The 15,825-nt window shown below is 46.4% G+C and overlaps 1 protein-coding gene across 1 annotated transcript in view; it reads right to left on the bottom strand.

Annotated features, from left to right (window-relative positions):
- Positions 1 to 15,825, bottom strand: part of LOC142313023 (uncharacterized) — a 203,665-nt gene that overhangs the window by 116,068 nt on the left and 71,772 nt on the right. The gene's annotated exons all lie outside the window — the stretch shown is intronic.

Raw genomic sequence — 15,825 nt, forward strand, 5'->3', positions numbered from 1 at the left:
CCCGATGTTTACGTTGGTTACGTGTGCAGGGAGCCCGGCTCCTAGCAGCTGCAGACACTTGTAACCAAAGTAAATATTGGGTATCCAAGCAAGTATACCCGATGTTTACCTTGGTTACGAGCCTCGCAGCTGTCAGATGCCGGCTCCCAGTCTGGCACGTTTAGTTCCCATCACTCCCGATCACATGACTCCAATGCCCGCCCCTAAACATCCAGTGACAGGATCCTGCAAAGTAACACATGCGTTTGCATGCATTTTTTGCTGTAAAAGCAGGATCCGCTTTTGCAGCATAAAAAACGTTCAGGACGCATGTTAAAAAGACGTAGTGTGAAAGCAGCCTAATGTCCCAGCATTCCCAGCAGTGTCACCTCTCCAGTCAGCAGCTCAATCATCTTGTAGGTGAGTTCTAGGATCTTCTGGTCATTGATGTCCTCATGTATCGGGGGGTGAGGTGGAGGCCCCGTGATTGGGCTCAGGGGTCTTCCCCATCCCTCAGACACAGGGGCCTGACAGCGCTCACTAGAGGTCTTCTTCACTACTGTGTAATCCTGGTTATGGAGAGACACAGTAAGAAATCTCACTCCAGACATTTCCAGAGTCCTCACCTCTCCAGTTCTGTCCATCTGTTATTCCCATAGATAAGAATGGTGTAATGTGACGTCATCAGAATCTCTCACCTCTCCAGTAAGCCGGAAGAGGATCTCTAGGGTGAGGTGTAATATCCTCTCCGCCATCTTGTCCCTGTCCATATCCATCCTTCACGGGGCAATCAGGAGAATTCTCTTCTATAGAGCGATTGTTCTCCCCCAGCATCTAATGTGTATGGAGCCTGAGCCCAGTAATGGGGAATCTCCACACACCTCCACCTGCAGAGCCGCACACTAGATATATGGCTGCTCTGTGCTTACAGGACCTGTGATGATGTCACATGGAGGGGAGGAGTCAGGCTTGATGTGCTGGTTAGGGGCTGGTGTTACACACTAAGGGCCGGTATTATGCTCCACATTATGGGATATATCCTCTCCTCGCACACTATGCAGATCAGTATTAGCCTAGTGACCATAGGAGTTATACACGACTTGTATCGAGTCTTCTGTATGATTTGTTTCCTGTTTTATTCTAAGTATTGTGAATTTCCGCCATCTTTTTCCCCATCCAGTGCCTTCCCCCTCAGTGTACCTCTCTGCGGATGTCATTTCATCTCTCCACCAAGTAGAGTGCTCCCCCACGATCCATGTGAGGCCACCAAAGCGGTAACACTACAGGTGTCTGATGAGGTCACATGGATCAGTATAATTCCTCCAAAACTTATTGGTTTGCTAGGGTCTGTCCTCCGGGGTCTGTCACCTCTTTATTTCCTTTGGACAAGTCTTTTCCCCCTTTCCCATCTTCTGCTTTACAGCATCTTTTTATATTTTCTTGAGGCTTTACAATGGCTTTTTTCAAGGGCTCTGGTGTTTTTATGCTCCATTCGAGGAGGCATTATCCGTGGTACAGGACCCACCCAGGCTCCTTTCCTTCTAACTGATGTCCTCTTTTTTCTAGACTCTAGCTTCTGCTCCAAGGATGCCGAGTTGCCAGTTAGTCTTACTAACTGAGACTTTTTTCACAACTAAGTCGCCAATTTTGTTCTCCCTATAAGGTGGCATGGTACCACTCCCACCTCAGTGGAGAAGTTAGGTGATGGGGAGGTTGGAGAATGGATTTTTCTCTCCTCAAGCAGTTTTCACAGTGTTTACTTCAGGGGGATATTTTCTTGGGTTTTCTTTCCCGGGTTTTAGGCTGTGTTTACACCACTTCTGTAGACACCCTTGCCACCTCTTTTCTCCTTTCATGGAACTATTATTTCCTCAGCAGCATCCAAAATCAAAATCAAATCTTTATTTTTATATAGCGCTAACATATTCCGCAGCACTTGACATTTCTCAGGAACACTGTCACCATTGGGGCTCACAATCTAAAGTCCCTATCAGTATGTCTTTGGAGTGTGGGAGGAAACCAGAGAACCCTGAGGGAACCCACGCAAACTCCTTGCAGATGGTGTCCTAGGTGGGATTTGAACCCAGGACCCCAGCCTTGCAAGGCTGCAGTGCTAACCACTGAGTCACCGTGCTGCCCATTCAGAGTGAAGATCCAGGTGCCTTCTGTTATGTTTGCCATTTGGGGACATAGTAGCTTGATTTCACAGCTCCTGCTCCATTACTTGTTAGTAATAGGCACCCTTCTGGGCTTATTTCCATATTTTCCAGACAACATCATCTTGCTGGGAGCTCCACAGGCAGCTTCTTATAGCACTGGTCATTTCACCTTTTCCTTCAGTGACATCAGGAAGACTTGCAAGGACACCACCTACCTGACCCTGAAAACAGTCAAGAGAAATATTCCAGCAAACCATGCCACATACATCTAGAAGGGTCCTCGGGGCAGTGCTTGTGACAGTAAAGGCCCAGTCACACGCAACGACTTACCAGCGATCCCGAAAACGATGCAACCTGATAGGGATCGCAGGTAAGTCGCTGGGAGGTCGCTGGTGAGATGTCACAGTCAGACCTTACCAACGATGCAGGAACGATACAGGTCGCAGTAGCGACCTGTATAACGATCTCAGCAGTCACTGTGACCCTGTCACACAGTGTCAAACACAGAGATGTGTGCTGCCCAGCAGGACATCACCTTTGAAGAAATGGCCTGGATCATTCTGCAACGACTACCGATCTCACAGCAGGGGCCTGATCGCTGGTAGATGTCACACATAACGAGATCGTTAACGGGATCGCTACTGCGTCATGGAAACCGTGACTTAGCTGTAATCTCGCTAGCGATCTCCTTATGTGTGACGGTACCTTTAGTCAGCAGTAACTTCTTAGGGAAAGGAGATTGTCCGGCACCATTGCTTCCAAAGTAAAAAAACTTTAGTTTTATTGTGGACAATTAAGATCAACCATGACAGGAAAAAAGATAAAAAAAATTCTTAGGGGTATACAAGACGCGTTTTGACCGGGCGAGCGGTCTTAATGATAATGACTAAGACTCTTCGCCTGGTCGAAATTCGTCTTCTGTATCCCTAAGGGATTTTTTATCTTTTTTTCCTGTTATGGTTGATCTTAATTGTCCACAATAAAAGTAAAGTTTTTTTTACCTTGGAAGCAATGTTGCCGGACAATCTCCTTTCCCCAAGAAGTTTCTACCTGACCCTGGTATATCTAAGGGGTGCTTCACACACAGCGAGATCGCTGCTGAGATCGCTGCTGAGTCACGGTTTTTGTGACGCAGCAGTGACCTCATTAGCGATCTCGCTGTGTGTGACACTGAGCAGCGATCTGGCCCCTGCTGTGAGATCGCTGTTCGTTACACACAGCCCTGGTTTGTTTTTTTATTGTTGCTCTCCCGCTGTGACGCACAGATCGCTGTGTGTGACAGCGAGAAAGCGACGAAATGAAGCGAGCAGAGAGCAGGAGCCGGCATCTGACAGCTGCGGTAAGCTGTAACCAGGGTAAACATCGGGTAACCAAGGTGGTTACCCGATATTTATCTTCGTTACCTGCCTCCGCCGCTCTCACGCTGCCAGTGCCGACTGACTCCCTGCTCTCTGCACATGTAGCTGCAGTACACATTGGGTTAATTAACCCGATGTGTACTGTAGCTAGGAGTGCAGGGAGCCAGCGCTAAGCAGTGTGCGCGGCTCACTGCTCTCTGCACATGTAGCTGCAGTACACATCGGGTAATTAACCCGATGTGTACTGTAGCTAGGAGAGCAGGGAGCCAGTGCTAAGCAGTGTGCGCCGCTCCCTGCTCTCTGCACATGTAGCGACGTTATGCTGCGTCGCTGTGTTTGACAGCTAAGCAGCGATCATAACAGCGACATACAAGGTCGCTGTTGCGTCACATAAAATGGTGACATAACAGCGACATCGTTGTCGCTGTCGCTATGTGTGAACCCAGCTTTAGGGCTACAAGATTGAATGTCTTCTAGTTGCAGGTTATTTACTTGTGTTCTTGTCCTTGAATATATTCAACGAGAAAGGAATTTTATGATACATACAGAAATAATATTTTTAACAATTTTTACAACTAGGCAGAGGTGACTCAGTGACAAGAGGATTTTGCTTTCAATATCAACAATCTCCAACGTGGCTTAACCTCCCACAGCTGAAGCAGCACTTTCCTTACAAAACTAAATGTTTCCGTTCTGACCAGTGTCACTTTATATGGTAATAAATCTTGAGCACTTCAACAGATTCCAGTGATTCTAACATCATTTTTTTCATGATTCATTGTACTTTATGATAGTAGTAAATGTAATTGACAATTTTCAAACATTTAATTTTTATGCCCTAAACCAGAGTTATGTCATACAAAATAGATAATAAGCAACTTATGCTGAGCAACTTGAACCCACAGGTGCTTCACAGAATTTTATAATATTGAGCTGTGAAAATGAGAAAATACATTTCTCCCACAAACATGTTGCTTTTTCCCATTTTTTTTAATTTTCACAAGGGTAACAGAAGAAAATGAACTATAAAATTTGTTGTGCAATTTTTATTGAGTACACAGATACCTGATATGTGGTGGAAAACTACTGTTTAGGCGCACAGTAGGGCTCGGCAGGAAAGAAGTGATATTTTAACTTTTTTATACTCATTTGGCTGGAATAGATTGCAGATGCCTTGTAACATTTTAAGAGCCTCTAACATGAAAAAACAGCAGAAACCCAACAAGTAACCTCATTTTGCAAACTATACCTCTTGAGGAATTTATCTAGTGGTGTAGTATGTCTTTTTCACCATCAGGCAGTTCACAGGATTGTATAACATTGGGCTGAGTAAATGAAAATTTCCCATTTTTCTAATAAAATGTTGGTTTGGTCCCAAGTTTTTAATTTTCAAAAAGGATAATAGGAGAAAATAAACATTACAATTTGTTATGCTATTTCTCCTTAGTTCGCAAGTACCCCAAATGTGGTCAAAAACGACTTGTGAGGCACAGTGCAAAGCTCAGAAGGGATGGAGCAAAATATTGCAGTGCAGCATTTGCTGGAATGGTTTAAGTCCCTGAGGTGCTAGCAAAGCAGAAATCGCCCACAAGTGACCCCTTTTTACAAACTATACCCCTCAATAAATTAATCTAGGAGTGCAGTGAGCATGTTTGCACCTTATATACCTTACATAATTTTATACCATTGGGTGGTGATAATAATACAAAATAATTACATTTTTACCACAAAAACTTTGTTTTAGCCCCACATTTTACATTTTCACTTTGGAAAATGGATAACACTGGCACAATAATGTGTAGAGTACTACTTAGCCACACAGAGAAACTTGTGAGGGAGGATAGGAGTGGTATTTGATCCTTGGAGAACAGATTTTTCTAGAATAACACACTAAAAAGAAAAAGACATGGATCGCACATCCCAAATAATAGAATGATCTAAAGCCGTTACGCAAAAAATTAAATAATAGAACATGAGGTTCTTTGTTACCATTCTGATCAGACTATATTTAGCCCACTGCCACGCTACGGCGAACCTCTGAGTGAGTCCCTAATCTAAACACACTCAAAAGAAAAACATTTTTAACATTCTATACGGAGTAATCCTATAGCTACGTATACATTAAATGGAAGTAAACTCGGGACTACAGAACAGGAGAAGGACTTGGGTATTCTTTTTACAAATAAGCTGAGCAGCAGCACTCAATGTCAAGCAGCAGCTGCTAAAGCAAACAATATTTTAGGGTGTATAAAAAGAGAGATTAGATCTCGTGAATCCAATATATTGCTACCCCTCTATAAATCACTTGTAAGGCCACATCTGGAATATGGGATCCAGTTTTGGGCTCCACATTTTAAAAAGGACATTCAGAAGTTAGTGTCAGTTCAAAGGTGGCTAACTAGACTACTACAAGCAATGGAAAGCCTCCCATATGATGACAGGATGAAAAAGTTAGACATGTTTAGCTTAGAAAAAAGACGTCTCAGAGGAGATCTCATTTATATGTCTAAATACATGTGTGGTCAATATAAAGGACTGGCACATAACTTATTTCTTCCAAAGACAATACTAAGTACCAGGGGGCATACACTGTGAGTGGAAGAAAAGCGATTCCGGCAGCTAAATAGGAAAGGGTTCTGTTGTGAATGTCAGTTATGCTTTAGCTGCTGTGAGGCTCCCTCTTGTGGCCAGGAAAGGTTTGGACAGAGACCAGGCGTGCTGGAGCAATGGGCGTTTCCATTGCTAACTCTCTGCCTATTTAAACTTTGGTCTGCTAGCAGGCTGAGCCGGTTCTCATTTGTTGTTTAGTTTACCAGCCTTCTCATCTTGCTCCAGACCACATCTACCCCAGATAAGTGCTTGGTTTTTTCTTATGTTGTTTTGTTCTTTTTGTTCTTATCTGGGTTTGTCATTTTCTGTGGTTATTGTCAGTTTATTTGCATGCAGGAATATTCCCTCTCTGTGCTTAGCTGGGAAGCTCCCTGCAGCTATGTTTGGAGTATTGCTCCTATAAGTTCATGTGTTTGTTGCTTCTTGAATTTGTAATTGTTCCTGCTTTCTGTTCATTGGTTTGACAAGAGCACCTGATAAAGGACGGGGTCCAGATCCAGCGATCTGAGGACTTTTTGTACTATCAGGTATTTGGAATTTTGTAGGGTTTTTCTCTGGCCACCATCAGCCCCTTTCCTATCCTTTCCTATTTAGTCATGGGGCCTCACCTTTGCTAATCCTATCATCCATCTGTGTATTGTGTTTTCCTATATCACCATTGTCTTTGAATGTGGGGGGCTTGCTATACCTTTGCGGTCTATTTCTGAGGCAGAGAGTTATTCATCTTTCTTTCCTTTAGGATAGCTAGTTCTCCGGCTGGATCCGCGGTGCATAGGATGTTAGTTCACCCCTCAGCTACTTCTAGTTTTGATGGTTAGTAAGGGGATGGCGGCCAAATTAGTTGCCAATGCTCTTGTCACTTTTTTGCCAATGATCTATTGTGATCTTCCACAGTTCCGGATCATAACAGGGTTCTTTACAGTTAGAGCAGTCAGACTGTGGAATGCCCTACCACAAGAGGTAGTAATTGCAGATACTATAACAGCTTTTAAAAAAGGTCTGGATGATTTCCTCAGTACACACAACATTGTTGGTTATAAGTGACTTGGGGACAAAATGTAGAATTGGTGGAGGAAGGTTGAACTAGATGGACCTAGGTCTTTTTTTAATCTAAGTAACTGTGTAACTATATACCCCTCTGCTTTTTGCTTGGATCTGAACTCCCCCTATTCGGCACAGGTGATTTTACTCAGCAGGAGACTGCAAGAGGGGTCAGCCTTTGTTGCTCCCAGTTTACATATTGGAGCCTGTGGGAGGTGAGTGTGCAGCTCCTCTCACAGTGTGCTAGTACTGTGTGGTGGCCGCTGCTGTGGTGGTGTCGTGTCGGTGGGGCGGTGTGGCCTGGAGCTCTGCCCTGTAGCATGGCCGCTGTGGTTACCTGCCCTGCCGGTGCTTTGTCGCTGCAGCGGTGGTTAGTGCACAGTGCTGCACTATAAGGTTTAGATTAGGGACCCACTCAGAGGTTCGCCGTGACGTGGCAGTGGGCTTAATACAGTCTGATCAGAATGGTAACAAAGAATCACATGTTCTATTATTTAATTTTTTTGCCTAACGGCTTTAGATCATTGTATTATTTCGGATGTACGATCCATGACTTTCTTCTTTTTAGTGTGTGATTTTTCTAAAATAGTTTGTAGACTCCATATTCAGAGGCCCTATGTACAAAAAGAGCAGAATCCCCCCTCATGTGTCCCCATTATGGAAATTACACCCATCTGTGAATTTATCCATAGGTGGAGTGACAATTTGTACAGAGATAGAAAACGAAAAGCTGAAGGGCAAGACCAGGAAGTCACCAAAAGATCAAAGAGATACGATGAAAGATTTAACCAAGAGTGGGAATATTGAAAGACGCCAACGGGAACAAACTAATGAGCCAGAACAGATCAAGGAAAGATGGAAAAAGTACATGGAGTATCTCTATAAGAATGACTCAGCGATACGGGAAGAATCGGAGGCTGACAATGCTAGAGAACATTTTAAGGCTATGTGCGCACGTTGCGTCCTGACCAATACGGAAAAGAATGCACCCTCTGGCAGACTTGACGCTGTGTGTTGAAAAAAAGAATGCATGTATTTTGGAAGCATTTTGTATACATTTTACATGCGTTTTGGATATATTTTTGTCATTGCAGTTCCCCAGCTCTGCTACATGCCCGCTGACAGCAGACACAGACAGAGTCGGGCGATGAGAATGAACTCGGATGAACTGCACCCGACTTCATTGTCATCCCGCGGTTCTGTCTCTGTGAGCTGTCATGAACTCAGATGAACCTCCGAGGTCAGTGCCAGGACACAGGAGTCCACAGCAGTGACGTCAGAGCTTCACCCAATTTCACTGACATCGCGCAACTCTCTCTGTGTGGCAGCCTGATTTGCGGTCACACGTGAAGGACTCATCTGTGATCTCAAATCCCCTGAGTGACTGCAGTGAGACACAACATCAGCTGTGCATTCACTCAGGTTACTCGCGGCCACAGCTACAGTCCTTCACCTGAGAGCGGTGGCCGCGAATAACCTGAGTGACAGCACAGCTGATCGCGCAACTCACTTCAGTTGCTACATGGAGCTCACAGGAGCGGCGGTGTTCTACTGCCACTCCTGTCAGCGTCCGATGTAGCAGAGCTGGAAGCGTCGTGGGACCTTGCGTGGATTACGTCGAACTTGGAGGTGTTTTTGAGGGATTAATAAAGTGGTGAAAGAGGTTTTTTTTTGTCTTTCATTACAAATAAAGGATTTTTTGGATGTGTGTGTTTTATTTTCTTTAATTACAAGTGAAAAGGTTTTGGTACCGCGTTAGCCAGTTGAAAAATTATTGAATGTTCTCAGTGAGAGGAACAAAATTATAATCTTGTGATACCTTTTAATGGCTAACTAACAACTAACAATGCACAGGAACTGCTATGGGAAGCAAAATGGCACCACAGTATGCCAACCTTTTCATGGCTAAACTGGAAAATGACTTTTTAGCATCCTGCAACCTCAAACCATTGGCCTATTTCCGTTTCATCGATGACATCTTAATAATCTGGACCGAATCTGAACAAGAGCTTCTAAAATTTAATGAAAAATTCAATGCATTTCATCCTACCATAAACTTGACATTGGAACACTCAAAAACAGAAATCAACTTCCTGGATACAACCATAAAAATTCAAAATGTTTCAATCCAGACATCGGTGTATCGGAAACCTATTGACCGTCCCACATACCTCAGATAGGACAGCTTCCATCCCAAACACATTAAAAAATCCATTGTCTACAGCCAGGACCTCAGATATAATCGTATCTGTTCCAGTCCTGCAGAGAGGGATGAACACTTAACCCATCTTAAAAAGACATTTCTAAACCAAGGCTACCACCCCACCTCCATAGATGACCAGATCATTAGAGCAACAAGGACCCCTATAAGTGAACTGCTTCAATACAAACAAAAAGAGGAAAATAGTCGAGTACCTCTGGTGGTGACATACAACCCACAGCTTGAGGTACTGAGAAGAACAGCCAAGAAACTTCACCACATTCTACACAAGGATAACTGGTTAAAAACAATATTCAAAGATCCTCCATTGCTGTGCTACAGGCAACCTCCTAATTTAAGGAGCATCATGATCCAAAGTTCTATGCCCTCAGACACACCAAGAGGAACTTATCCTTGCAATGTAAAGAGCTGCAAAACCTGCAATCATGTAGAGCCCAAAGACTGGATACAGATCCCTAACACACAGAAGGACAATAAAATTCCTGGGACATTCACATGTTCCTCTTCCAACGTGGTGTACTTAATCCTGTGCACTATATGTCCTATTGGGGGCATCTATGTTAGAGAAACAGGACAGAGACTGAGAGCAAGGATGAGATCTCACCCCCACACAATTACAGACAAAAAAATCCATTTACCTGTGGCCAAACATTTTCTGCGCTTCAGGACACAACATAAACAATATGAAAGTTGTCATATTAAAGTCAACTTCAGATCACAGAGCCATCACAGGGTCTGGGAATACAAATTCATTAAAATGTTTAACTCTGTGGACACAGGACTCAACCTGTCAGGAGATTTATGGCACATTGCAAAATCTGAGGAGACATTCCAGAGACTCACCAGACCTACATGGATATTGGGACAATAAAACTCTCACACCACTAATCAAAGCTAATTAAGGATTCACTTTCTAAGCTCAGTCTTTGTTTATTTAAATGTCTTTTATTATGCCATCCCTCTGCTCTGTTTGTGCATATATTTGTGTTTCTTCAGATATTTTGTCATACCCCGCCTGATGAAGGGACCTGAGATGTCTCAAAAGCTTGCTTTGTAACATCACTTTATTTTATTTTAGTTAGCCATTAAAAGGTATCACAAGATTATAATTTTGTTCCTCTCACTGAGGACATATATTTTCTTTAACAGGTTAATCATGGAAGGTATCTAGGGGAGATGCCTGCCATGATTAACCTAGGACTTAGTGGCAGCTATGGGCTGCTGCCATTAACTCCTTATTTCTCAGTTTGCCACCGCACCAGGGCAATTCGGGATGAGCCAGGTAGAGTCCCAGGACTGTCGCATCTAATGGATGCGGCAATTCCGGGCGGCTGATGGCTGATATTGTTAGGCTGGGGGGCTCCCCATAACATGGAGCTCCCCATCCTGAGAATACCAGCCTTCAGCCGTGTGGCTTTACCCTGGCTGGTATCAAAATTGGGGGGGCCGCACGGGTTGTTTTTTTTTAATTATTTATTTATTTTTTTAACTGCTTGATATAGACATGCCCACCGGCGGCTGTGATTGGTTGCAGTGAGACAGCGTGGGGGAGTGTCTGACTGCAACCAATCATAGGTGCCGGTGGGCGGAGGAATCAGGGAATACGTGATGAATTAATGAGTGGCCGGCATTTTCAAAAGACGAGAAGCCGCTACTGTATGAATGCCGTGCAGCGCCGCGCCGGTAATCGTGGATCGGCGAGTATGAGAGAGGGGGTGGGAGGGAGAGACCGACATGGACAGAGAAAGATAGAAACAGAGACAGAGAGACCGACCGACAGACCGACCGAGAGAGAGAGACCAAAAGACCTGCGTTTATTATGTCAAAAACACATGCAGATCGCTAGTAAAAAGCAAGTGAAACGCATTCTTTCTTGAAAAATATGCGTTTAGACATTTCTCATTGACTTCAATGTTATTAAAATGCTGCCAAAATGGCAAAAACAATTGACATGTTGCTTCTTCAAGCGCAGGGATTTTGACAAATTTTCCGCAACTAAAATGCAGCGTTTGTAAATGCATCGTGCGCACAAGAAAGCACTATTTTCCATAGACTTTGCCTGGAAATCAAAACGCATGCAATTTTGCATTAAAACGCTGCAGCTCAAAACGCTGCTGAAACGCATGAAAAAAGCATATAGCCTTAAAGGTGAAGACGTTGCTGCGATAAAGCTTCTATCAATAACAAAACACCTGGATGAGACAATATTCCAATAGAACTAATAAAGTTCTGAAACAGAAGCTGACGTCATCACGTATCTGTGTGAACAGCTATTATCAACTGGTAACTGGTAAAAGACTGGACAAGATTGGAGCTGATGGAAAGCCCAAAAATCTGGGCACGGCAGATCACTGGCAGATTTTAAAAAGAGTCCGATCCACTCCAGAATCCGGTGCCCCATATAAGTCAATGGGGACTGGAATCCAGAGATTAAAAATGTTTGTGGAGGGGATAGGGGGGTGGGAGCGAGCGCGGTGTACTCACCGAGGCACTGTCATGACAGCACACTCCTTCTGGGTCACGCTTTTACCTTTCGGAGCCGACAATTCAATATTCAGTGTTTTGCCCGCCCATCGGCGCGTGTAATTGGTTGCAGCTAGACACGCCCCCACCTTCAGTGGCAGCATGTCAGCTGACTGCAACCAATTACAGGCGCCAGGATGGCCAGAGGGCGGGCAAAGCAGTCCAAGTGTGTGCCAGTCAGTATGGGGGTAAGAAGTAAACAATCGGTGTAGCTCCAGCAAAGGAAGTTCAAGTTGAACGGTGCCAGGGGTCAGAGCCCTGGTACCTTGGTTAGGTGGCAGACGGTGGTCTCCGTCAGCAGGAGACGGGAAGACAGGTCAGCAGATCCGAGAAGGACCGGAGAAGGGTTGGAGCCCACCGGTACCGACACTGGAGACCCGACCAGAAACCGTGCACAGAGGGGGTACTCAGACCCTGAAGCCAGGACCGAAACCAGCGGCCTAGCTAATTAACCGATTGAGGGCAGGATTATAGGTCCTGTCCCAAAAGCAGACAACCACCCACAGAAAGGGATAGGGCAACCGCCAGGAACCATAGATCCCACGGGCCAGTGTCAGCGGGCACGACTCCTTAGAAAGAAAGCCGGGAGCGGACTCCTGAGTTCCAGGCAGCCCACAATACACAAAAACAGTGCAGGGGAAAGGACAGCGACCACCAGCCCGGGTGGGCGGACCAGAGTACAACCGGCCACCAGCACCTTGGTTTACCAAAAGACTCGTGTGATTCATTCAATAGTGAGTAACCAACTATCCCCTGGTCCATCTGGGCGTGCAAGCCCCTGCCGTCACCATACCCTGCACAAAGACACTGGGCCCCGGGGCAACCATCCCTACCCACGGAGGGGTTAACATCCGGCTGCCATTACATCTCCCCCGAGTATCCCACGACAGCAGCGGTGGTGTTCCATTTCACCACACACCGTGGGTGGCGTCACAGACATTCTACAATCAATCCCGTACAAATACGTCCCCCTTTTATTCGGAGTGTCCGCGCGATCCCCCCTCAAGCCGTACCGTAGGCCCCGGATCCGAGAAGCGCCGGCTGCTGGCATGGGGGCGAAACATATCCAGTCACACGTGCGAGGCTTTGCTGGGTGATGCCATGGCAGACTCGCTGTTTATTCCTATTCCGAAGAAGGGAGATGCTACTGAGTGTGGAAACTTTCGGACTACTGTGCTCATACCTTACTGAAGATCCTACAAAGATGGCTACAGCCTTAAGACTGATTTACACGCTACGAAATCGCTAGCTATAGCTAGCGATGTCGTGCGCGATAACACCCGCCTCCGTCGTACGTGCGATATGTGGTGATCACTGCCGTAGCGAACATAATCGCTACGGCAGCGTCACATGCACATACCTGTGCAGCGACGTCGCTGTGACCGCCGAACAATTCCTCCCTCAAGGGGGAGGTGCGTTCGGCATCATAGCGATGTCACTGTGGCATCACTAAGCGGCCGGCCAATAAAAGCGGAGGGGCAGAGATGAGCGGGACGTAACATCCCGCCCACCTCCTTCCTTCCGCATTGCCGGTGGACGCAGGTAAGGAGATGTTCGTCGCTCCCACGGCGTCACACACAGCGATGTGTGATGTCGCAGGAACAACGAACAACATCGTACCGGTGGCAGCAGTGATATTAAGGAAACGAACGATGTGTCCGCGATCACCGTTTTGGAACGATTTTGCGATCGTTGATCGTCGCTCATTAGTGTTACACGCTGCGATGTCGCAACCGGTGCCGGATGTGCGTCACTAACGACGTGACCCCGACGATATATCGGTAGCCATGTCGCAGCGTGTAAAGCACCCCTTACTGTGACAAATAGATGCCAGAAGAATGAGCAGGATCCAGAAAAGGCAGATGAACAACAAATGTAATTGTTAACATTAGATGGATAATGGAAAAAGTGAAAGAATACAACACAGAGCTCTATTTTTGCTTCTTCGACTTCAGCAAAGCCTTTGTGTTGATCACCATAAACTTTGGAATACTATGAAGGATTGGGTCCGAACCATCTGATCAGCCTCATCAGAAACCTTTACATCGACCAGGAAGCAACAGTTTGGACGGAACACAGTGACACAGCATTAAAGGTAGAGCGATGCGTCCGACAAAGCAGCATCCTGCCACTATTTCTTTTTAATTTATATGCAGAAGCTATTTTCAGGAAGGCAGGAATTGCCGAAAAAGGCGAAGGAATCAAAATTGCTGGACAAATCATCCTCAATCTTTAATACGCAGACCACACAAAACTAATAGTGTAGCACCCCTGTAGCCATCAGGGAGCTACAGGGTTCTACATACTCACCAGGATGCAGGGCCTACACACTAGGGCCCCGGAAGACCAGTGTCCGTCACACACAAACACTCCAGGTAATCCCAGTTTTACCCAACAATCCTCCATAAAATGGTGCAAAGCTAGGGTTGGACCAATGGATGGCCGCCTAGAGGTGGAGCCAGTCCAGTCCACTAGTTGACCGCGTGGGAGGGGCAGACAGTGGACAGTCAGTCAGAGACGTGAGAGGAGTCGGAGAGTGAAGGTGGACGTGAGGAGATGCACTGACAAGGAGTTGACAGTAACCTGGTGCCCAGGAGGGAGTTGCTGGTGGAATACAATGGAGTACTCCAGGAACTACGCACCAATGGGGTACATGACCCTAGGTCAGGCATAAAGCTCCAGGCAAGCCTGATAACACCTGCACAGCGAGGGGACCATCAAGGACCTTGCTGACCCAAGAAATCCAAGACTCAGTAGCAAAGAGAGAGCCGGGGACAGGACCAGAGACTCCAACCCCACAGGGTTCACGCTACCATCATACAGACAGCAGTGGCAAGATCACTGGACGGGGACCCCAGTTGCTCCACGCCACGGGGACCCACCAACCAGAGACAGGTGCAGGGGAAGAAGGTACCAGATTACTACACTGGCACTGGGACAAAGGGGACCTGAAGGTGAAACCAGCCGGCCACGGGTGACCAGTTACCACCAGAAAGTGAGTAAAGAACCAGTTGCACTGAACCCCTTGTATGGACTACCTTCTTCCGACACCCATCACTACACCTACCCTCTCGGGCCTGGCCCTGCTTGCGGAGGGTCTAACATCCTGTCTGCCATTAATACCAGCCCCAGTTGTGGACATTATGCAGCGGCGGCTCCATCTACATAGCCGCAACACCGCAAGTGGCGTCCGTGTGAACACTATTCTAAACCCCTGTAAATATTCCCCTTTACAAAAATGGCCCAGGGCACGGAACTGGGCAACGGCCACCAAAGTCACATTCCCCAGAAATACACTGCCTGGGACCGAGTACCCCATATCCCTGGGCGCGACAACCCTTTTTTCTGGTGTCATGAACAGGATTCATCCAGACCCAGTCAAACCGGGTGATGTGTGCCTTAAAGACTGTGTTTTATGGACTGTACTTTATTACTTGAAAAACCGCCGCAATTTTGCTGTGAAAAGTAACTGCGTCACAGCAGAGCAAAAGGCACGAAAAGAAAGCCCTGCCCCCTGGGAGTATCCGGTATGTGAAACGAAACCGGAAGCAGGAAGCCCGGAGGCCCTGCCACAAAATGCCTCCAGGACTGCGACAAGCAACATGTCTGAATCACGGGATCGTGCCAGTGCACCAGGTAAACCAGTGACCTGGACCGCGGAGAGACTAGAGGTGAAGATCCAGCAGCTATGCTGGACTTTGCGTGCGGAACACCTGCAGCGAGTCAAGGAGTGGAAGGCGAAGATGATGGAAGTGGTGGCAGCCATGCGAGCCCAAAAGAGTGGAGCGCCGCTTGACCAGGCTGTAACGACCCAGACACCGGGATCCATCCTCAACCAGGCCGCGTCACCACCAGAGCCAGTGATGCCAGAAGCGGTTGCATCACCTTCTCCGCTGGACAAGGGCAAAGTTGCACCAGTTTCCCTGACCAGACC

This window comes from Anomaloglossus baeobatrachus, chromosome 5 (assembly GCF_048569485.1).
Source record: "Anomaloglossus baeobatrachus isolate aAnoBae1 chromosome 5, aAnoBae1.hap1, whole genome shotgun sequence".
In the NCBI taxonomy this organism is placed as follows: domain Eukaryota; kingdom Metazoa; phylum Chordata; class Amphibia; order Anura; family Aromobatidae; genus Anomaloglossus; species Anomaloglossus baeobatrachus.